Below are 23,585 nucleotides of genomic sequence, written 5' to 3' on the forward strand. Positions count from 1 at the left end.
TGGTTGAAAGAAAGGTAAGAAGCAGCCTTCCCAAGGAGACAGAAAGAGGAGAAGGGGGTTTGTGGGAAGTGCAATTTAGAACGCAAATCGGCAGGTTTTTTTTCCATTCATTTTGGTTGGGCGAGTAAAGCTATGCGTTATTTGTTAAACAGGAGCACGTTGCATCTAAAATCTGTTTAATTGGTATGGTATTATCCTGTGATTCTTTTGGGTTGAGGTCTCTTGCACCTATTGCACATCCTGCTGTGGGAACCCTGGAATGTGTTCAGGGTGCCAGCTGCTCCATGCATAAATAGGCCCAGTTGTACTTGATCCTTCATGACAAACACTGAAAGGCTCAGAAAGGAGGTAGTGCAATTGCTACAATAGGAGTATGAACTTCTAAAAAGTTATTAGAGCCGTTATAGGAAACCCTAACCCTAACGTTTTATCTAGGTGGTAAATGGTAAAGGTGCTTCCCAATGTAGGGATCCCAAGATTTGGGCCCCTTAGCCTGGGTTCCCCACACAAACCGTTCAGGGCTGAAACGGCAGATAAGGATGTAGAAACAATAGGATTTCTACCTCCTGCCGATTCAGCCCTGACAGCAGATTTTGCTCAGGTGCCTTCTATGGCGCTCGATCAAAATCTTTTAACTTGCCCGATCAGCGAGTTGACCGATATCAGCAGCCTCCTGCGATAATGGTCAACTCATCGACTTGCTATACACGCACCGATAATATCGTACGAAACCTCGTTTCGTACGATATTATCGGTGTGTGTATGGCCAGCTTAAGACAGGCAAACCAGTGGGTGGCCTTGTGGGATATGGACACTTAAGGGTGTGTACTAGCTGTTTGTGTAAAAAGAGTTTCCTATGTTATTCAGCAGCAACCACTAGGTGGCAGTGTGCTGCAATATAAAAAGGGATGACACATACACTGTGTAGGTCTTTGGTCCTGTGACACCACCTCTGTCAGAGGTTAGCTACAGGATTCAGTTAGAAAGTTCAGATAGGTCATTTATAGTCACTCTAGGAGTAAAAGGATAGTTGCGGTATCTAGTAAGGGCAGTCTGAAGCCCCTCCGAGGATATTAGTGAGGTTATTACCTCCCGGCATTACTAGCTGTAGTTCAGGTATATCAAGTGGCTCAGGTGGTAGCCAGTTCTATAAAAGGGGAGATTGCCTAAGAGAAAGGGTCTCTTGGCAGGAGTACCAGGGAGTAGTTCTAAGTGAGAGGGTGTCCTAGAGGAAGTATAGGGAGATATACCTGAACCTGCATATTATATTACTGGATACTGTTTGGATACAATAAAGAAGTTTATGTGGTTAAACAGCAACTCCCAGTCCCCTGGTCAATTCCTCAAAGAGTGGCTCCTCAACTGCCTGGTAAGCAACCACCCCAAGGGGGGCAAGGTCCCGGGAGTTGCAGGGAGTCCACCAAGTGGAGGCCTGCACAGATTAACCTAGCTCAAATAGTACATACAAGACCAGAGAAGTTTCCCAGGGAGGGGGTACCACAGTCAACCTGCCCTGACTGGGTGGAGGCACGCCAGTTAACAGTGTACCCGCTCTCCCATATAGCGGAGGCACAAGACTCCTGTAGCGCCACACGCAGGTAAATGCATGTTAGAAGTCAAGCAGTAGCAGAAGAGGGCTACACCAGCATGTTCACTTGTACTCTCTCCTCATCACTTTGTATGAAAATGTAGGTTAAAGGGAAAGATAAGGCTGAAGAGTTGCCAATTTAGAAGTCTGGGTTTCAAGATGATTCTTTATTATATTTATCCTTGAGGAAGAGATGTATATAATCTGACAGCCGACACATTTTGCCTAGTTACTAGCTAAATGTTAGCAACATATTTTCCATTTTTTCCTCTAACCAACATTTTTCAACTTATTGTTGGCTAACTGATGGGGTACAAACCTTTGGAGGTATTAAGTCACCCAGACATGGCTCCGATCTGAAAGAAAGCCAGCCCACTAGTGACAAGATTCAAGGCCCCCTTTTGGGGTCCATGATTTGGGACCATCAGGAGACATGAAAAAGTAATAGTTTTACTGTAGCACAATTTTACTGGAGGTAGCTAGGTAGGAAGGTGCACTATTCATTCAGAGATTAGCATAATAATAGCACATTGTTTCAGTGCCTAGACACAAAATAATGTGGGTGATATCAACTTTGTATTCTCCTTAGAAAAAAAAAAACAATACTAAGGACTTGTAACTGCTGGGCTTTGGTCTCTATCTGTCCCTTGTCTGATTTCATCTGTGGTGTCAGTGGCAGCCATAGAAGAATCAGAGTTTGCTACCCACTTGTGCCAACATTCAAAGGGGAACTGGATAAAAGAAAAGCAGCTGAGCACTGTTAGAAGATAACACATGAGATCCTTTAAAGCAGGTATGCTACCTTTTCTGTAAAAAGTGCCAGCTTTCATTATTTGCTCTCATCATTTTTACCCACCAGACTGATACCATCCAGGTGGCATGTCCATATACCTCCAATAATATGTTTTCTCACCAAAGTTTATGTTCCTTCAACACTTTATTTCTCAGCAGGTATATAATTCTCACAGTGTATCTGCCCAACAGTTTGGATGGTCCTACGCTTCTCTTCCCTCTCCATCAGAATGTTTTGTAAGTGGCCATCAGGAGAGCATACATTTCATTCACATGTTTAAGCTGTATTAATAAAGTGAGTCCCTCTCTTTATGCTTGTTGCAGCTTCCGATCAATAAATCAGATGTTATGAGATACTGTATTACTTGTGGTCTAGGAGAAAAGTGTTTTTATGGATGCAGAGAGCATAGAGGAGCAAGAAAACACAGCACTGGTTGGCACTTGTGTATTTTAGCACCTGTAATTGTAAATGAACTCCAAAGTAGAGTCCTGCTAATGTCTGGTCTGGACCAGTGCCTGTCCTGGACCCACCAACCTACTAAGGCCCTTACCCTGACCTACTATGTCACCTTAACCACAATGGGTTAACTTAACTTCCAAACTGGGAACCACAAAACCAGAAGTGACATCACCCACACTGATGGGGCAGATCAACCAAGTCAATGGAATTAGCATTTTTGTCAGGTAGCTGAGAGGGACTGCAGCAGTCTAAAGGGCCAATATCGGCAACTGAAAACCGGCCCATGTATGGCCACCTTAAGTGTCCATTTAGTAAATGGCCATGGACAATAGTAATGATTTGCAGCAGAAAGACAACCAGAGCAAGTTTACCAGACTGTGATCACTTCTGCGATTGTGGATTTTCTGTTGCACATATTAAATATACTGCTTATTTTTTGCATCCATTCTATGTAAGCTGTTTTGCAAGGTTAAGTAAAGACTAGCTCCAAAATTGTTACCAAATAATAAGAGGTTGGGTGCAAAAAAACAACAGTAATTGTACAGTGGGAGAGATCTGGGCAGTTCTTTAATACACACGGCGAAAATTAGTCCATTGGACAGTTTTCACAAATTGCAAACTTATATTTGCAAAATTACCTTCAATGCTATATTTGCACAAAAGACCACGCACAGTGGGCATGTAAACACCCATTTCAGTTGCAAGCTAGCTGCAAATTTTTTTTGTGCCATGCACTTTACAAAAAAGTAAAGACTGCAATTGGTTAAATTCCCCAATTGGCAATTGGGAAAAACATGCGCATATATGCCAAAAAATATGCGGTGCAGAAGTTTATAAATCCCCCATCATATACTGTATATGTACATATATATGTAGCTGGAAGCAGTCACATTGTAGAAGAGATTCTGCCCTCACTGCTGCCCTAAGAAAGACCATATTTTTTGTAATTCTTCAGGGGCAAGGAGGGACTGCATTGCTAGTGCAGATAGGGCTCAGATTTCCACTTAAAACAAAAATATTGGCTCTTAAATTTACCAGGATCAGCTTTTTACCATTCTTGGTATCCTGCAGGGTGCTCATCACAGGTGCAACCTTGCACGTGTTACAGTGTAGGCCTTGTGTCCAAAAAGAATGACACATTTAACTTTTCTAATGCATACTCTATGATCCAATCCTATGATCCATCCTTTATATTTTTTATTTTTAAACATGGTCAGAATGGAGGCAATCACCAAAAACACCAACCATTTACCAGTTAGGCTGCATGTGCAAATACTGAAATTCTCTTAGCTGATAAGAATAGGAATAAGCTGATAAGTAATTAGCTGGCATTGAGGCAGAGCACACTACTACTCTGGTGTGGCAGGGTGAGAGCAGATAAATTCATAACAATTTAGACTTGGATATTGTTATGAGACGTTTTTGTGAACTCTTTTTAGTAATACCTAAAAACTTTTGCAGACCCTTGATGTTTCGTTCTATCTCCAAAATTAGAGAAAATTAACAGTCACAATAGCCCTGAAATGCATAATTTCAGGAGTAGGAGTAGGAAGTAGGAAGCTTGGATCCCAGACTGCTTCAAACGTGAAGTGCAATTTAATCACCTTATTCTATCTGCCTACCATTAATCAAATTAGACATCCTACCAGGTTTATTAACCAGGGGTGTAACTGTACAGCAAGCAGTCCCTGCAACTGCTGTGATGTCCAGTGCAAGCTACGCCGCTACTAGTAACCTCCAGCAACCAAGTAACAAGTAGCATTTACTTCTCATTTGTATAAAAGCAAACATTCAACTGGTTGCTGTGGGTTACTAGACTCAACATTTATAATTTGACTTCCAGTCATTTAATTGTCATTGTGGTATCTTCAGTTATTCCAGGTAAGCTATGTTGCTGCAGGATGTAATGGTTTATATTTGCAGCTTCTGGCATCCTTTGCAACTGATGCCTTCTAGCTATTTTTTGCCTCTTTTTATCCCTAAAGGTAGCTCTTTATGGAAATTTGGATTCATCTTCCTTATTTTTTTATGCTAAAAGATCTTCTGGCATCAAAATTCAGATTATGCAGAATTTGCCTTCCCCTTCTGCCTCTTTTCAGCTTTCAGTTTTCAATTGCTGACACCAGAAGCTAAAATAAAAAAAACTATTGTATTATCCTTTCCTTTTTCAAGTCTGCAACTATTCAGTTTGGCTTACTCCAAAGAAACCATTTTTAACTTGTCAGAGCATAAACTATTTTTGTAACATTCTTCACTGTGATTAAACAGCTGCATGCCATGGATTCCAGTTAAAACTCCAAAATGAAAAAGTTGGTTACTCATCAAAGAGAGGCTCTATTATGTGCTGTTTGTGTGTAAATGTGTTTTTTACCATGTCAGTGTTTTTTATTTAATTAGATATATATTAAATTGCATGTTGTAAAGAAGCTGTCAGAATGACTTCACTTCAGATGGGATCCCTTCATAAAAGATCCAGTCAGTTTGACATTTTGTTTGAAAACTGACAGGTGGTCTTAACATAAGACATAAAACACTGTGCACTAAAAGTCCTTTTCAAATTAAACATGAAACCTGAATTCTTTTCTTATGAGCACATCCATACCTGTTATAAAAGTATTTGAAACTTTTAGCTGGCGATGCTATATTGCCTGCCCTACCTCTATGCCTCAGGCATAGGGGTAGGGCTTTAACTTTTCATTCAGCACTTCCTAGATGTCACTGTATTCCTCACAATCCTCCTTACTTTCCATCTATAATTGTGTAGCCTCTGCATAGGCATGGGCATCAGGTCGCCCATTCTGGTGCATACACATGATTTTGGGATAATGCAAAGGTTGCTTAAATAACAGTATTCACAAAATGGCACCTATCTGTGTGCTCTATCTGTGGATTCAAAAAAGAATATAGGTATATTTAAATATTTTTATAGTGTCAGTACAGTTTATTTTGCTAGACAAACACAATATAAAAGAGTTTAAAAATTACTTCTTGTAATTCTTGGTTGTCAGGTCCCCTTTAATTGTTTGTTTTAGACATCCATTAAATTCTGCAAAACTGGAGAGGTTCATTAAAAAAAAGAGATAATTTCCATTTAATGATCCAGGAGGATACCTGATAACAGCACTCCTACCACTAATAATTTACTTGAATTCATGTAAAATGTCACCACAAGAATGAGTTTATATATCTACCTTTTTTTCCACATTTTACACTTGCAGTCTTGAGAAGACACTGTTCTGACAAGTCTTGTGCAATATTATTTATAGACTCTTTTATTAAATTGGTGATTTTGGTAGTTAATTTCAGCTTGTCGGGTCAGTAAGCCTCAAGCGCTGGCTACCTATACTTGGGCTTCTTTACTGACACAAGTGCAAAAGATTGCAGGTGCAGTAGCAAACATACTGCATATATGTTCAAACTACGGAGCATTTAAAACTACTGAAATAATATTACTATGGGTTTGTAAACTGAAGTATAAACTGAGGCATTCATGTGACATCACAGTTTAATATAAGCTCAACTTAACTTCCATTAACTGTACAATAGGAGACCAACTGTTACAGCTTTGTAGGTACATGCCTCCAGACTTACACAAAGTTTAATTTTTTTCAGTGTTGCACATCTACCAACAGGAACAATCATCTTATTATGTTAATAGTAAGTCCTGGTCGAATGCCTGTGGGGATCAGAAATGCCTCTGGCCGAGCAGAGATGGTAGAGCTAGAAATGGGGACTGGAGGGGCTCTGTGCAGAAGAGGGGTAAGATTTACCTGCGTATAACTTTCACAAGCCATTTAGTCAAGTCAGCTTTTTATACGTTTGAATTCCAGTAAATTTCAGATAAGCAATTCCCCTGCTGAGTGCAATTCACACTTTGCTTAAAAGCCAACACTTTTAAAAGACATCAATCATGGTTTCACGTTGATAAAGTACAATTAAGGACAATGACACACTAGGCGATTAGTCACCAGAGGTAGATCTCATCTACTACAGGCAACTAATCTCCTGCATATGTTTCCCAATAAAGTGAATCGCTGGTGGGGAAACATACGTGTTGCTTCGGCTTTGTGAAGTAGCCCAAAGTTGCCAGTCGAAACTCTGAACTACATCAGAAAGTAGGAGTGCTGCATATGCAGTAAATTCGTTTTCCATGATAGTGCCCAAAGTATCACGCGGCTAATTGCCTTTTGTGTCAATTGCCCTAAAGTCTCCCTTGTCGCGGGTGACTAATATCCCCGCAATGCCATCCCACCAGCTATAATCGCCAGTGGGATGGCATACGCAGGGCCGCAATTTGGCAAAGTTGCCTTGAGAGGAAACTTCGGCAAATCGCGGCGCTGCGTATGCCATCCCACTAACGATTTCCATTCTAGCTGGTGGAATGGCTTTGCAGGGAGATTAGTCGTCCGTGACAAGGGAGATTTGTCGCGGCATGACTAATCTCCCTGTGTGTCACAGCCCTAAGGTGTATTGCTGCTCAGTGATTGTATGGATTAATATTAGATTTTATAGGTCAAGCCAATCAGAAATTAGAGGTTACTTTAGGTAAGGGTTGTTTTTTGTTAGATGGGTGTATGTGTTTTGAATGTGTGCAATCAGAACTGATCATGAGACCTCTTGGCTCAAAGCTTGAGACATATGCAAGAACAAGATAACATATCGGTTATTTTATGCTCTTGGCTCAATGTGTTTTTTTTAATACTATGAGGGTATAAATGCATATCTTGATTAATCTTTGTCACTTGTCCATTGTTGGAATAAAAGAAGGGTGATAAGGGTGAAAAGTGCAAAAAAACATGGTTGATTGTGCCTGTTTTTTGCACCTTGCGCAGTAAATACTATATATGTGTGACAGAGACAAGACAGTCACTTTTTATATGGCATACTACTTGGAGGTATATTTTTAAGGAAAGAATAATAATAAATAATGTTTCTGCTTCTGCGATGTTCTTTAGCCATGGTAACTCTTAAATAGTGTGTCAGTGCCCTCTGCTGGCTACATCACTTAAGTACATTTCCTTTGAAATTATCTTTAGAATCCTATAAATTAATGTATTTCAGAGCTTGAAATTGCAAACTTGATCAGAAATAACAGATTAACCTCCACCAACAAAAATATAAACCTCCATGAATGGCAATTGATCCCTTTACAGAGTTACAGTGCCAGTGCAATGGATTTTGTGTCTCCTGTTTGTGGGATGTTATGTGCTATGCAATGTGAAATATGATTTGTATGCCAAAGTTGCATTCCCACTCATACATGTAATATGGTTAGTAAACAATTATAGGAAAACTGTGTAAAATAATTAATTATAATTATTTTATAAATTGGGTCAGATGTCACCATGCTAAAGGTGTGTCACCGTAGGCATGGTCATATGTATGTATAACTTGTATGTATAACTTTATTTATAAAGTGCCACAAGGGTACACAGCACTGTACAATCTTACAATATAGAAAAGGACACACAGGGAGGACAAGTGTTATAATAAATACAATAAGTAAGTATAAATACACAGGGAGTAAGTGCCATGTGGTATGAGACACAGTAGGAAGGAGCTCCCTGCCCCATAGAGCTTACAGTCTAAGTGGTTGGGTAACAAAGAGGCACACATTGGTAGGTAAGAGTGCACTAGGTATGGGTGAGTGGGTGAGTGTTCCCTACGGAGGGATTCAGGGATAGAGTTCCAGAGGTAAGGAGCATTGAGATAGAAAGGTTTAAGCCGAGAGAGCGCAGTGGGTGTGGATGGTGTAAAAAGATGGAGGCTCTGAGAGGAGCAGAGGAGACGACCAGGAACATGCAGAGAGACCAGTGAAGAAATGTAGTGAGGAGCAGAGGAGTGAAGGGCTTTGAATGTCAGCAGAAGGATTTTGTAAACTAACCTTTGCTTAACAGGCAGCCATGCCAGAGAGCTTAAGTGAAGCTGAGCAGGTTCCCTCTTAGGAGAGAGCAGGAGGATCCTGGCAGCAGAGTTGAAGATGGATTGCAGGGGAGAGAGAGGTGGGAGTCTGGAAGGCCGGTTAGTAGGAGATTGCAGTAATCTAAACGGGAAAGTATAAGGGCATGGATTAGTGCTTTAGCTGTTACTTGTGAAAGAAACGGGCATATCTTGGCAATATTGCGGAGGAAAAAGCGTCAGGTTTTGGCAGTGTTACTAATATGGTTAGAGAAGGAGAGGGACTGGTTAAAGAAGATCCCAAGGCAGCGTGCTGAATTAACAGGGTTAATGGTCATGCCATCAATAGTAATGGTGAAAGGAGGGCCAGGTTTGGGCAGGAATACCATCAGCTCTGTTTTAGCTAGGTTAAGTTTGAGCTGGCGTCGGTTCATCTAGGAGGAGATAGCCAGGAGGCAGTTACCAATCTGGGTTTGAACATCAGCAGTTAGTGCAGGGGTGTCTAAATATATCTGGATGTCATCTGCATATAAGTGATATTTAAGACCAAAAGAAGAAATAAGGTCTCCTAAAGAGAGGGTGTACAGGGAGAACAGCAAAGGACCAAGCACAGAGCCCTGAGGCACCCCCACACTAAGCTGAGCTGGGGTAGAGGATTTGTTAGCAAGAGCGACAGAGAAGGAGCAGTTAGAGAGATAGGAAGAGAACCAGGATGCAGCTTGATCCCGGATACCCAGAGAATAGAGAATTTGCATAAGGACAGAATTGTCGACAGTGTCAAAAGCAGAGGAAAGGTCCAGGAGAATGAGGACTGAGTAGCGTCCCTTGGCCTTGGCAGTCTGGAGATCATTTGCCACTCTACATAAGGCCGTCTCAGTGGAGTGGGCAGGCTGAAAACCAGACTGCATAGGGTCCAGCAGATTGTGGGTGCAGAGGAAGTTAGTGACATGAGAAAAGAGTTCCAGGAGTTTAGAGGCTAGGGGTAGGAGAGAGACGGGACGGTAGTTAGAAAGGCAAGATGGGTCCAGTGAAGCCTTTTTTAAAAATAGGTTTGACACATGCTTGTTTGAATAGAGAGGGAAAAGTACCAGAAGCCAGAGAGTAATTGAATATGTGGGTAAGAGCTGGAGTAAGGGCAGGGGCACACTGTTTTAGTAGGGATGAGGGCATAGGATCCAGTGAGCAGGTAGTAGGCGGAGAGGAACGGAGAAGCTGAGAAACTTCAGGCTCTGTTACGAGATCAAATGTGCTGAATACGGAAAGAGGAGATTTGGGAAGGTTGAGATTACTGGTATGTGAAGGTTGGGAAAATTGTTTGCGGATGGAATTAACTTTGCTTTTAAAGAAGTCAGCAAAGTCCTAGGGTGTATGTTCAGATACGGTTGATTCATTAGGTGAAGGATGAAGTAGTGAGTTAAATATGGAAAATAAGCGCCATGGGTTTGATTTATTATTATTTACAAGTGTGTTATAGTATACTTGCTTAGCCTGGGATAGGGCAGTATTGAGACACACCATAACAAATTTATAGTGGAGGAAATCTGCTTTCACATTAGATTTCCTCCAAATGCGCTCAGCAGATCGTGCGCAGGAGCGCAGAAATCACGTCTGAGGGTTAAGCCAGGGACGGGGTTGTGGGCACGACTGCGTTGCGGCTGCAGGGGGGCATGGGAGTTTATTGCGGATGGTGGTATTTACCAGTAACTCAGGATCAGAGGAAGCACAGAAGAGGTTAGAACTAAGATAGAGGTTAGAACTAAGATAGTTAGAGATATGTGGCCTTTTCACAAGTCTAACCATGGGTATTTTAAAATAATGTGGACTTGGTCTTTATATTTTTTTTACTCTTTGTAATTTTTCTTAAATACAGCATTTGGTTCTGCTGTTCTTCATTTTGGAGTTTGAACGTCTAATCTGGTTACTTCGGTCCAAAAGTAATGTGTGCCTGCTCCAAATATTCAGAAGTGGGCATGGGCATGTAAGAGCAAATGAGGTTAAACTTTTGTTTTCATAGGTATGAATGTTTTCATTAAAAAAGAATTTGCAAATTACTTTTATTATGTCTGGGGGACAGGTCTCCTGCAATTCCATCCCATATAAAAACTTAGTTTGGCATGACATGTTTTGTACCAGCCATTATACATTCACAGGCCTATGATTATTTACCAGCTGGTACCACTGGGTAAAGGCATCTGAGTGCATAAAATAAAGTGCAATGGACTCTTGTGTGCAGGGGGCCAGGGGCGCTCCTGCCATTAGGCTCCCTGCTCCCAGCAGTGAGCGGGCAGTAACCAAGGACGGCAAAAGCTGCCTTTGGTTACCTTAAGAGACAAATTTACATTTTTAAAATGGAAATTTGGCTCTAGCTATGCGGCCCCCCCTTTGACCTGCTCCAAATCTAAAGTTGCGTGGAGCGGGAGAGGGGGTTGGCATTGGGGCTGCTGTCTCAGGTGGTGGAATCAGTTTTGCTTGTGTGCTTGGCCCTTATTCATTACTGGTGTGCACTTGACTGCTCTGCAGTACTAGGTAATGTAGCCTATAAGCATTTTTTATTGCATACCTTGTGGGGACTCATGTCCCTGCCAATCTTGAGCAGTGATGTACCTTGCTCATTTGTCAGCCACAGTCAGTGGTAACTCCCTATTTTCTTTAGTGGTTCTTTTGTTGTGGTCTGCCCTCTTTGGCAAACTACAGCATTTTCTATAAGCATTTTTTCATTGTTTGAGCAGATGAGGGAGCTGTTAACCAAGACAGAACCTAAACAAAATAGGTTATATAGTTGGAAATATTTATTCTCTCATCTTGGTATCTGGTCCCCCAAATTAAGCAGCACACAGGTAATCAAAGTGAAAATAGATATCTGCAAATCACATGGGTTATAAAACTGTATATTACATGCAATCCTTTGCTTTCCTCTGTAAAATGTATAGTTAATATAAAGAGAATTATTTAAAACGTCAACTTACTAGCATGGGAGGACTGAATCATTGCCAAGCAATGAGAGAAATTTATATTCTTCTTATTATAATCTGAGTCTGCCATAAAGAGCACTTGAACACTGCTGTGCTGTTTTCATATTCAGATAATGATGATGATGAAGGAATGAATCATAACAGACAAGCCTTTTACCTGACAGTTATATGGGACTTTGTGCAGTTTGGTGTGTGTTTTTCTTGTAACACCAGTATATGCTCTTTCGTTTCTCGGTTCCATGACTGGATATTAGGCATTTAGCCTTGTGCTTTTGTACAGGTCATAGCTCTGATGTGGCTTCCTATATACTCATATTTTACAGGGAAACCTTATTTCTTATAATACACAAGTTGCAGTGAATCATGTAACAAATTACATCGCTAAGCATCGATTATAACCAATGACAGCAATAAGCACTTATTAATAAGCATTTATAAAGTGCCAGTATATTTCATAACACTGTACAATAGAAGGATGTATAGGTCAAATACATTATATAAAAAAACTGATTGATACAGGAAGTGTTGCCAGAGCTGAATAGAGTTATTTTCACCAGGGTGTTCCATTCTACTTGGCCTGTAAACCCATGCTTTTGTGTTCATGATATACTCATATTAACCATTTGAGAGTTCATTAATCCCTGGATTTTTGTTGGTTATCTTTTGAAACAGTTTGTTCACTAGTCATTCTTCTTTCTGACAATTAAAGGTCTGAGGTCAGTGAATTTGCCAACCAGACAGCATTATACAGGGCTCGACTGAAATACAAAGTAGGCCCTAGCATTTCAAGTACACAGATGCTCAAACAGCCCCCTACCAGCCCAATAAATGATGACTTTACTGCATTTTAAAGAATTCACAAATTGCCAGTCTGAGCCTGGTATTATGCCGTAGTGGAGATCTGGAAAAATAAAATAAAACTGAAACAAATCAAAAACCTTAAAACTTAAGAAGTCTGGGAGTATCCTTGTTATACCTGCACTAAAATGAATTTTAAAATAAACCTTTCCTGAATTTTATTGTATTAATCCATGAACAATAGTATTCCCGGAAAGGCTAGTATTTCTAGTAACTGTGAAAATGTACTTAATGCAATGTTTGTCCTCCCTGTTTGTAATTTATTGTAGTGTAAAAATGTACAGCATTGATATATAAATAAAGATATACACACATGCAATTTTATTTTTAATGTTAATACTGTGGCAAGTGTTTTGAGACTAAATACATATTATTGCAGAACAATTACAGTACATGGAGGTATTTGAACTATATGTAGATTTCAATTCAGATTTTTTTAAACATAACATCTGAAAATGGCACCAGGAATGATTTAACCTTTGCTGTTTCCCTGAATAGATTGGCTTAGCTGGACACTTCTGGGCTAGGTAAATATGGCTTTGCTGCTCCTGGTAAAAAAAAAAAAAATCTTTGGGAACCGACTTGAAGGCTCTTTTCACAAAGTAATTGCAAAGTGCTAAAATGTACTTAAATTGAGTATGCAATTGCTCTACTGAAAATTGTGGCCATGCATACACCTTTGCAACAAGCGCCCCTTTCTTCCTGTTCTGATCAAGCGCACAATCTTGTGCAAAAGCAACCTGGAATTACCATCAGCCCGGAAGTAATTCAAGGGTTCCCTTAAGTCTCCCGATATTTCACCTGTTCAGAAGATCTGAAGCCAAACAGGAAGAAAAAACGCTGAGCTATGTAAAGAAAGTTCCCATAATGCCTCACTCCTGCACAGACATGCAGACCAAACTGAACATGCTCAGTTAGTAAGACTATGGGGCACATTTACTAATCCACAAACGTCCGAAACGTCCGAATGCGTTTTTTTCGTAATGATCGGTACTTTGCGACTTTTCGCGAATTGTTGCGACTTTTTCGAGCTCTTAATACGAAAGTTGCGATAATTCGCGAAAGTCGTAATGGCAATGAAAAAATTGCGACAATTCTCCAAAGGCATAATGGCAATGAAAAAGTCGCGACAATTCTCCAAAGGCATAATGGCAATGAAAAAGTCGCGACAATTCTCCAAAGGCATAATGGCAATGAAAAAGTCACGACAATTCGCGAAATTTGTTATGGCTATGAAAAAGTCGCGACAATTCGCGCAAGTCATACCAGTTACGAAAAAGTCGCGACAATTTACGGGAAAGTCGTAACATCGACGAAAAAAACGCAAAAAATACGAAAAAATCGCAAAATATTCGTTTTCCAATCCAAATTTTTCTCATTCGGATTCGGATTCGTGGATTAGTAAATCAGCCCCTATGAGTCAGCTTCCTGCTGATTGGCTCAGATCAGGGGGGGGAGTGAGTTCTTAGCATTCTTGAGGGAGTGGGGAGCAGGAAAGAGCAGAGAACAGAAAGCTGCGTGTCTGTGGCACAGCAATTACAGACACAACTAATCTTTTTTCAGAGAAGCATGAAAATTGTAACTATGATATATGACTACCCCACCCCTCTTCCCTTCTGTATCCCCCGTTTACCTGTTTCAAAATAAAGAAAATAAAGAATATTTAAAAAAAAAAAAAATCTTTTTTCAGAGAAGTCAGTGCAGCGTTTCTGTGAGTGCTTATGGCTGTATTTTCATAGACCTTTCTGATAAAGCTTACTTAGTTTTTACCTTTCTTTCTCCTTTAATATCAGGTAGCATATATAAATATATTAATACAGGTATGGGATCCCTTATCCGGCAACCCATTATCCAGAAAGTTCCGAATTACGGAAAGGCCATGTCCCATAGACTCCATTATAACAAATAATTCTAATTTTTAAAAATGATTTCCTTTTTCTCTGTAATTATAAAACAGTACCTTGTACTTGATCCCAACTAAGATCGAATGAATCCTTATTGGAGGCAAAATGAGCCTATTGGGTTTGTTCAATATTTAAATGATTTTTAGCAGTTATGGAGATCCAAATTACAGAAAGATCCCTTATCTGGAAAACCCCAGGTCCCAAGTATTCTGGATAACAGGTCCCATACCTGTATATATTTAGGTCGATGTGCAATTTACCTTCTTCTTCTTCTGCTGTTGATATTGCAGGGAGCTATAGTCGTTCCTTCCCAGCTTCATAATAATAATCTCTAGCCAAGATATATTTAGATTAAGCTTTTACTAACTTGTATACTCTTGCTGTGGTTTATCCAGGGTGGAGAGAGGATTATCAGGCTGCCTAACCGAGAAAAGGAGTAGGAAGTAAATCACACACATACAGGTATATAATAACTTGCCTTGCATGCACTTCATTATCAATACAAGTATTTTTACAAATAGTATTGCTCCTAAACCTCACCTCCAGTTATTACTTATTCATCTTGACCCACTTTGTATATATAAAATGCTAAACTTTAAAATACAGCCTACTGAAATTATTGTAAACCTGCTGAAGTTCATTCTTCCTTAAGAGGATCTATTTGTTGACCACCAGAAAATGTATATAAGTTGTACTTCTTTTTTTTTTAACTTTTTTTTGTGTTATTAGCCAGAGATCACCTTACAGCAAAGAGCAAAAAAAATGGTTGGACCCACCCCTGTTCATTCATTGGCTGATGTAGCTTAGTAGTTATGTGTGACAAATGTGGTAGGACTTTACAAAACAAACTTGTTTGCCAATTTATTTGCTTAAAAAAATGCATCCTTTTAATGTAATATAGAAATACATTTTCTGCCTACCGATAAAAGGGAATCGAGTTGCACCTCTGCAGGACCTTGTCTAAGCAGATGCAGAAATTCAGGAAGCAGAGAGATTAAAATTCTGCAGCTTCATGGCTTCTGTGCATACTTGGCCTCTTCCTCATTCATTTGCATATTATTAATCCTATTGACAACCAATCGCAATAACCACTCCTGTGTCAGTCAAACCACCTAATGTGTGCAGTCACATTATGGTTTCACATTGCCTTTCTTGCCAGCAGGTGAACAGCTCTCTGGAATATTTCTATAGCCTTCCCCAGGTTGAAAACATCAAATAACTTAATTTCCAGATCTCACTTAGTTGCAACAGAGTTGATCATGGTTGTTGAGTTATAGCCCAAACTTTGGGGGTTTAAAGTGTAGGGGATCAGAGAACCCTGTCCCCTGTTTCTCAGTCTGTGATCTCATCCAGCCTAGCTACAGCCTGGGGAGGGATCCGGTTGGCTGGCTGCCCCAGTGCACGTCTGGGAGAGGTGTGCCTAAGCTTTGGAGCCAAAAATCTAGGGGCGGGCCCAGCAGTTTATAAAGGGAGCCCCTGCTGTTGTTTGCCAGTACGGAGGTAGAGACCCAGAGTGAGCAGTCAGCACAAACAGTGTGTGTTCAGACTTGAAAGAATAAAAGTCTGCTGGGCTGCCAGGGAGTATAAGGTCCTCTGTGGAACTCTCAGTGTGTATCCCCTGAGTGAACAGGTATTGCCAGGTTACCTGCTACCTGGGAGCAGCCACCCTTTTCAACGGGGAAGGTACTCTGGGGCAGGTAGCGCTACCTGGGGGGACTAAAGAGCTCTTGGGGAAGGGACTGAACTGATTAAAAGGTTGGGGGGGTCTATCCGGATCCAAGTTGGGGCTGGGCAAGTACAGAGACTGTGCCAGCCGTGGATAGCCCACACAAGTTCCTTAGGATAAGATTATCAGTCATCCCTAAAGCTGTTCTACTTTCTATTTCAAAGTTATATAAAGTTTGATATTGCTGCAACCGTGTGTGATTATTTCCTAGTGGAAATCCCCTAGAGGTGTGTTCCTTAGTGTCCACTAGGTGGAGGCACTGTGCTGTTCCCAGTTCCCAGTATGAATATTACTCTGAGAACACATATCTCCTGTGAAATAAAGCCAATATTAAGTGAATGTGCCAAGAAAGGGTTACAAAAGATTTTAGGAAACTTTGCCGTTAGCAACATGTGACAACTTCTAAAGCCTAATGAGGTAATTAGGGTCAGGGGTCTTGCAAAAACAGTGTTTCCCACAGTAGTTATTCCCTGCCAAAGGAAACACAATGTATATATAGCCTGTCTGTAACCACAGTGCAACAAGCCACCTTTAGCTACCTTCTGCACTTGCCCTAGCTTGATACAAAATACAGGCCCATTAGGAAATACAGACCCATTAGGTTTCAGGACCACCCACTCCTCACACACACACCCTCTCATGGGATAAATGCTGCCTACGACACAGATTGACTCAATACCCATCTCCCATCCTGCCACTAATCAATATTACAGCCTTTCCTGCAGGAATGCAGACAAATTACTCTTCTCAATGGCTTCTTGAGAACAACTTACAAATAATTCATTTCATCACTAAAGGAAATTTCATAGATAAAAACAAATTTCAAATTCTCAAATACAACACTTTTTTCACAGTCTAGTAGAGGGACCATCTACACTGAGCCGTACATTGACTTCCTCTAAACCTTTTGTGCTCTTGAGCTTCCCAAAATATATCAAACATTGTGCTAAAATAGCTCATCCACTAAACCCATTTATTTGTATTAATTTTAAAATGTTCTTGCGGCGGGGCGGCATGCCGCCCCTAAACCTCTGCCGCCCTAGGCCCGGGCCTTTGTGGCCTTTCCACAAATCTGGGCCTGGCTCCAGATGCTGCAGGATTCAAGAAACAAATGATAAAATTGCCTTACAATGGTACTACAGCCCTTTTAAATTTTATCAATGGAACATAAGTTTACCAGAATGCCTATTGATAATAGTTTTTTTTTTTATGAATTCTTTATTGTGTTGTAAATTTTGAAAATTCAATAAAAATTATAATTAAAACAAATGTATATATAGAATAAGTAATGTTTATTTTTTTTTTATTATTGACTAACCTGATGGAAAAGGAATTGGAATTATTTCTTAGGGTGACAGGTCCTCTTTAATTGCCCCACTAGGTGCCAGTTCACTGACGTTAATAAGAAACGTTTAATACATAGAGGTATCACAGCAACTGGGTACCTGTAAGCTGCAAAGGAGGAAGCAGTATTCTGGCCATTATATTAGACATCTGCTTACTCCAGCCTTTATAGATTACATTTTTGCCTAACTAATTATATAGAATAATATTTTTAATTTTGCGCAGGTCTGTTTTACCCAGTTTCATTTTGACACTGAACTGTTAAGAACCTGAATTGCCACCTGAAATCTGCCCATGTATGGCCACCTTAATCCTATCTCTCTCACTGCTGGTAAGCAGGGCCAGGAAAACGTAGAAAGGAGTTAATGCTTTGAGCTCCAGGATGGTCAAAAGGCCTAATCAGGCCAGGGCCCACCAGGAGAACGTCTGGTAACCTGGCAGGCCAGTCCCACACTGCTATCCAGGATAAACTGCAAAAATGTTTGTCTAAATCTAGGGTCATCCATATAAAGGCCCTGTCTATTAAGTGATCCACCATTTACTCTCCTTCAGAGATCTCCTTCAGAGATCACATGACCAGAAATAATGCAGCTCAAACTGTAACAGGAAGCAGTGTGGAAGCAAAAGACAGAATTCTGTACATTCATTGTCTGATGTGACCTAGCATCTATGTGTGCCTTGGCTTGTTCGTGTGCCAAACACAAATTCTATGTTCCCAGGAGGCGGCCTTTAAAACTTAAAATGGCAATTTTCTATTTAAGAGTACCAATGGCACATACAACCAAAAAAGTATATTTTTATGATAATGTTTTTTTAGATGAAGCAGGGTTTTACATATGAGTTGGTTTTGCAATATAATTGATAGAGACCTACATTGTTTTCCATTAAAGGAGAAGGAAAGGCAAAGTAACTTGGGGGTGCCAAAATTTTACCCCCAAGTGACTTTAATCGCTTCCCTTGTACCCCGGGCTGGTGCCCCTGTTAGGAGAGAACAGCACCAGCCCGGGGTACCTGTAGCGGAGCTCTTCCTCCTTCCTGCTTCCTTTTCCTAAAATGCCAGTGGTCAGCACATGCGCAGTAGAGTGAAAGACGACTTTTCTGTTAAAGTTCGGCTTTTCGATCTACTGCGCATACGCGCACAGGAGAAAGAGGAAGCAGGTAAGCGATTTAAGTCACTTGAGGGTGCCTAAACATTTTGGAACCCCCAAGTGACTTTCCTTCTCCTTTAATATTAAAATTAAAAGGAAAGGTTTAAACATATTATAATAAGGGTTTACTGACAGAAAGTAGGGAATAGTTTTCTTTTATCTTCCCTGAGGAGCATGTATACTAACTTTCAAGTTTATTATTGGAATAATAGATTTGTGCAGATTTATGCAAACACCTTGTGTAAAATATAACAATATATTTAGTGACCTTATGTACTGTAATTTCTGTGGCAGACTGCATGCATCTAAAGTCGAAATAAAAGAAACATAATTAGTAGTTACCTACTATTGTTTAAATAATTTAGTGGTTGGGAAATCCTAGAAGTCAACACCGCCTAGAGGCATGCTATCATTTTCCCTCATCACACAGTATTATTACGTTGGAAAAACTAGGCTTGTAGCTAAGAGCATATAGTTGCTAACTGTTGGTATGCCTGAGGGAAATACTGGAAGTGCTAGAGGTCTATTCCCCTATTATTATTATTATTATTAACATTTATTTATAAAGCGCCAACATATTCCGCAGCGCTGTACAACAGGTGGGTTTAATACATTGGACATACAGAGTAACATATAAAGCAATCAATAACCGATACAAGAGGTGAAGAGAGCCCCTACCACAGGATCAGATCCCTACCAAAAACCTTGGAATACTCTAAGACCCACTTTCAGTCTTTTCATATACAGTATTGCTATTTTGTTTTCCTGAATGTATACAGAGTCAGGACTAAGGGCTCTGGCACACGGGGAGATTAGTCGCCCGCGACAAAACTCCCTGTTCGCGGGCGACTAATCTCCCCAAGTTGCCTTCCCCTGCCATCCCACCGGCGAAAATGTAAGTCGGGCGACTAATCTCCCCGTGTGCCAGAGCCCTAATGGACAATAATTTAGTACATATATAAATTATTTATTCCATCAACAATCCAGTTTATACAACAATTCCAGTTATTACAACAAAGGTAATCTACATCCGCTAATAGAAGCCAGTTTTTACGACCACACCCATGTTATCAAAATAGCTTTGGTAATGGTGGTAGTGCAGCAAACACCATAATGGTTGGTGCTCACTGTAGGGATATCACCTTTCAATCATATGTGAAAGAATTATGTCATGTTAAGGCATACCCTCCCCTGTGGATAGCACGGCAACTTCCAGTACATAATTACACACCTTAGGGACTATATAATGACTATTTCCAACTGCTAACAAACTCCCAGAACAAACCCCTGCCAGGTTCACTTCCCACAGACAGCATAGGGCAGGCAGAATATGGCACACACAGGCAGCATAGGGAAGGCAGAGTATGGCACACACAGGCAACATAGGGCAGGTAGAGTATGGCACACGCAGGCATTACTCTGCCTGCCCTATGCTGCCTGTGTGTGCCATACTCTTCTTGCTTTAGATGGTAGGTGTGCTATAGGGTGCAGGTTTTATAATCAGTCTACAATCTACAAATATATCATTTATGTGATTAGTTTAGAAGCCATATTATCAGTGGAAGGGTGGAAGGACAGTTATGTTTTACTGGTACTGGTAAGGGTCAGACCGGGCCAACAGGATATTAGGTCCCACCAACCCAGACAAGATCTAAAGCACTGTTGTTTCCCCACTGACCTCACTCCGTTGATCATGGTCAAGTATAAGTTATGCATGCTCGTGGGGGGGGGGGGGGGTTGGGTGGTCAGTTGGCGGTGGCCCCTGGAGTGACAACCCACCCCATTTCGATGCTGGTACTGTTTTACTTTGCTTTTAGAGGGCCACCAGTGCTACCAGCCCCCGATGCGGTGTTGCTGGAGTTGAAAGAATGTGGATAAATTACAGGGATTTATAATAAATAAATATTTTTTAACCACTTCTAACTTGATGTACTCCATTTACATTATATATTTCATTTGATCCACCAATACAGTGTTTTTTTAATGGGTGCATACCTCTCACGCCATTTTTTTAAGAGCTGTACCAGCGGAAACCCAGAGAACATTTGCTAAATTGTTTTCAAAGAGGATTCACCCTATTTATTATGCATAGATTTACCAGATGGAAAATTTGGAAAGTTGCTCAACACTAGCTACCCATCACTGACTGCCCAAGGTTTTTCTACTAAATGTCCGGGTTTTGCTTTAGGTGTCTTCAGTAATGTATAAAAAGTCTAAAATTAGAAGCTTGTTTGTCATAGTTTTGTCTCTTCTGTAAAACAGGGCGTGGTCTTTACAAAGTGGGTGTGGATTGTTTAAGTTTCCAGCTCTACATAATCACATTCCCTCCCACTAGTTTCCCTAGCTATGTACGCAACAAGGATAAGGTTCCCCTGACCAGTTCAATGAGGCTCCATACTATAGTCAAGTCATTCTCCATTACAATTGTTTTTGCTAATGCAAGGAATGCTAGCTATTTAGCTCAGCTTCATTTTTTTAAATATACACATACCTCCTTTGGGCTGTCTCAAAAATGATCAAAAGGTGTGGCACTTAATGTATTGGGCTCCACAACAATAAAATAGGACACTCAAAACATAGTTTGCTATACCAGTTAATGAGTAGATATGAAGTATCTGTAATCCATCGGTTTTACACAGAAAATGGTTTATAAACATATCATGAATTCCTGAAAGCAACTATGCTGTCTCGTGGGGGTCAGCAGTAAAGGTTAATAGTGATCAAAAAGAGATAAATCATTAAAGCTGAACCAAATTTTCTTTTCAGTAATTTTTATTTGTGTTTTAACTTATACAAAGCAGATACCAAATTATAACAGATAAATGATGATATGCTTCCAGACTAAAATGTGTTAACGAGTCCCACACTACACATAAAGCCATAATATACCTATCCCTGTAATCTGTTCCTCCAAAAAAAGTAGGAATAAATACCATTTTTATATGCTGAAATTCAGCTGCAAAACAGTTCTCTTTCTGCATCATTTGAAATCCTGGCAGGGGGGAGGGACTAAAACAATGATGTTACAAATTGTAACAACTTCTTCACATCTTACAGGCAGCATGCAGGAACTACATAACTTACAATGCATTGCACTGATGTTATTTTCTTTATTGAGATCACGAGTAGGGAATTGTGGCATTTGGAGGATGCAGGCTAAAGCCTGGCTGCGGTTGACTACTGTTACATTTTAGTCTCAAAGTAGTCAGCCAAACCAACAGGAGAACAGGGGGCTAGGCTTAGGGAACTATTTCAAACCATATTACCTTAAAGATCATGAAAAGGCTGCACATTTTTTAGTTGATGTATATTGCAAAGTTACTTGAAACTATGTTTACTTTTCAAAAAACTTGGGTTGTGTTTGGGTGAAGTTCCACTTTAAATGGATACTGTCATGATTTTTATGGTATATATTTTATTTCTAAATTACACTGTTTATATAACAAATAATTCACTTTACCATTTCAAATTTTTGAACCAACAAATGTATTTTTTGAAGTTGTTGGTGTGTAGGCATCTCAGTGCATTGTGCCTGAGTCTGAGCTTTCAGAAGGAGCCAGTGCTACACATTAGAACTTCTTTCAGATAACCTATTGTTTCTCCTACTCCATGTAACTGGAGGAGTCCCAAGCAGGAATTGGATTTCTTACTATTGAGTGCTATTCTGATATCTACTGGGAGCTGCTATCTTGCTACCTTCCCATTGTTCTGCTGATCGGCTTCAGGGAGGGGGGTGATATCACTCCAACTTGCAGCTCAGCAGTAAAGTGTTACTGATATTTATCAAATTTAAATATAAAAAAATCTGTGTTTTTGAAAAACTGATTTTAATGCAGGATTCTGTTGGAGAAGGTCTATTAACTGATGTGTTTTGAAAAAAAAAAACACATTTTCCCATGACAGTATTCCTTATCTCATACTTATTGTCATACTGTTTTGAGTTTGTGGCCCATTTACTATTCAATATATAGTCCACCCCTAGAAGGTTCTAGGTAGTATATGAATATACAGTGCCAAGCCTGGCCGGCTGGGTGCCCAGCTGGCCACATCCCTGCCGCACTGCTCCTCTCCTGTCACATCACCCTACTCTCAGTCAGTGTTCACGCGGGCTGGCAGTGAGGAGAGGGGGAGCTTCGTGAGTGTGCTTGGGTAAGCGCGACACCCATACTATCACCTCAAGGGAGTGGACTGTGGAGGGACACGGCATGGAATAGGGGAGTAGAAGAGGCATGTGCCTAGTAGCCCCCCCCCCCCCCTAGCATTGCCTATTCTTGGTAATATATTAACCAGCTCCAAGAGTCCCACAATATTCAAATATATTATACACCAAATATGTTACCATACTAACTGTAAAAAACAAACAAAACCAACAGCAGTAACAGAATCAGCAGGAGAATAACATAATAGCATACTGTGGATTAAGAGAATATTGCTTATAAAAGTTCATATTCCCCCAAATAGTCAGGGCCATTTCTGGAATGCGCTAAGGTGGCCTTTCCCCTCATCCCATGTGCTCAGAAATTAGCGCTGGAGTGGGTTGAGGGCTGTATCACTAGTACAGAGAACGCAATTACATGTTACCAGGAGCGGCTATTGATAACTTGCAGGGAACTGCCGCCTGAGGCAACATTCTCACCTTGCCTCATGGAAGCAACTGCTTGTAAATAATACATAAAAAATACATTAAAAAGTTAAAGCAATGGGTCTCACAAATAATGAGAATTACGTTTTTGGAAAAAAGCAGAAATGTCATATAAAAACACAGAAATCTTTCCAGGCAGCATCCTGTGAGCAACCTGCAGATCCATGAGGTTAACAGCTTTTTTCTAGAGTGCTTTGTAACCACCGCCTCTTGAATGTTATTCTTAGAGCATACAGTATTTATGAAAACAAAT

This window comes from Xenopus tropicalis, chromosome 2 (genome assembly GCF_000004195.4).
Source record: "Xenopus tropicalis strain Nigerian chromosome 2, UCB_Xtro_10.0, whole genome shotgun sequence".
NCBI lineage: Eukaryota > Metazoa > Chordata > Amphibia > Anura > Pipidae > Xenopus > Xenopus tropicalis.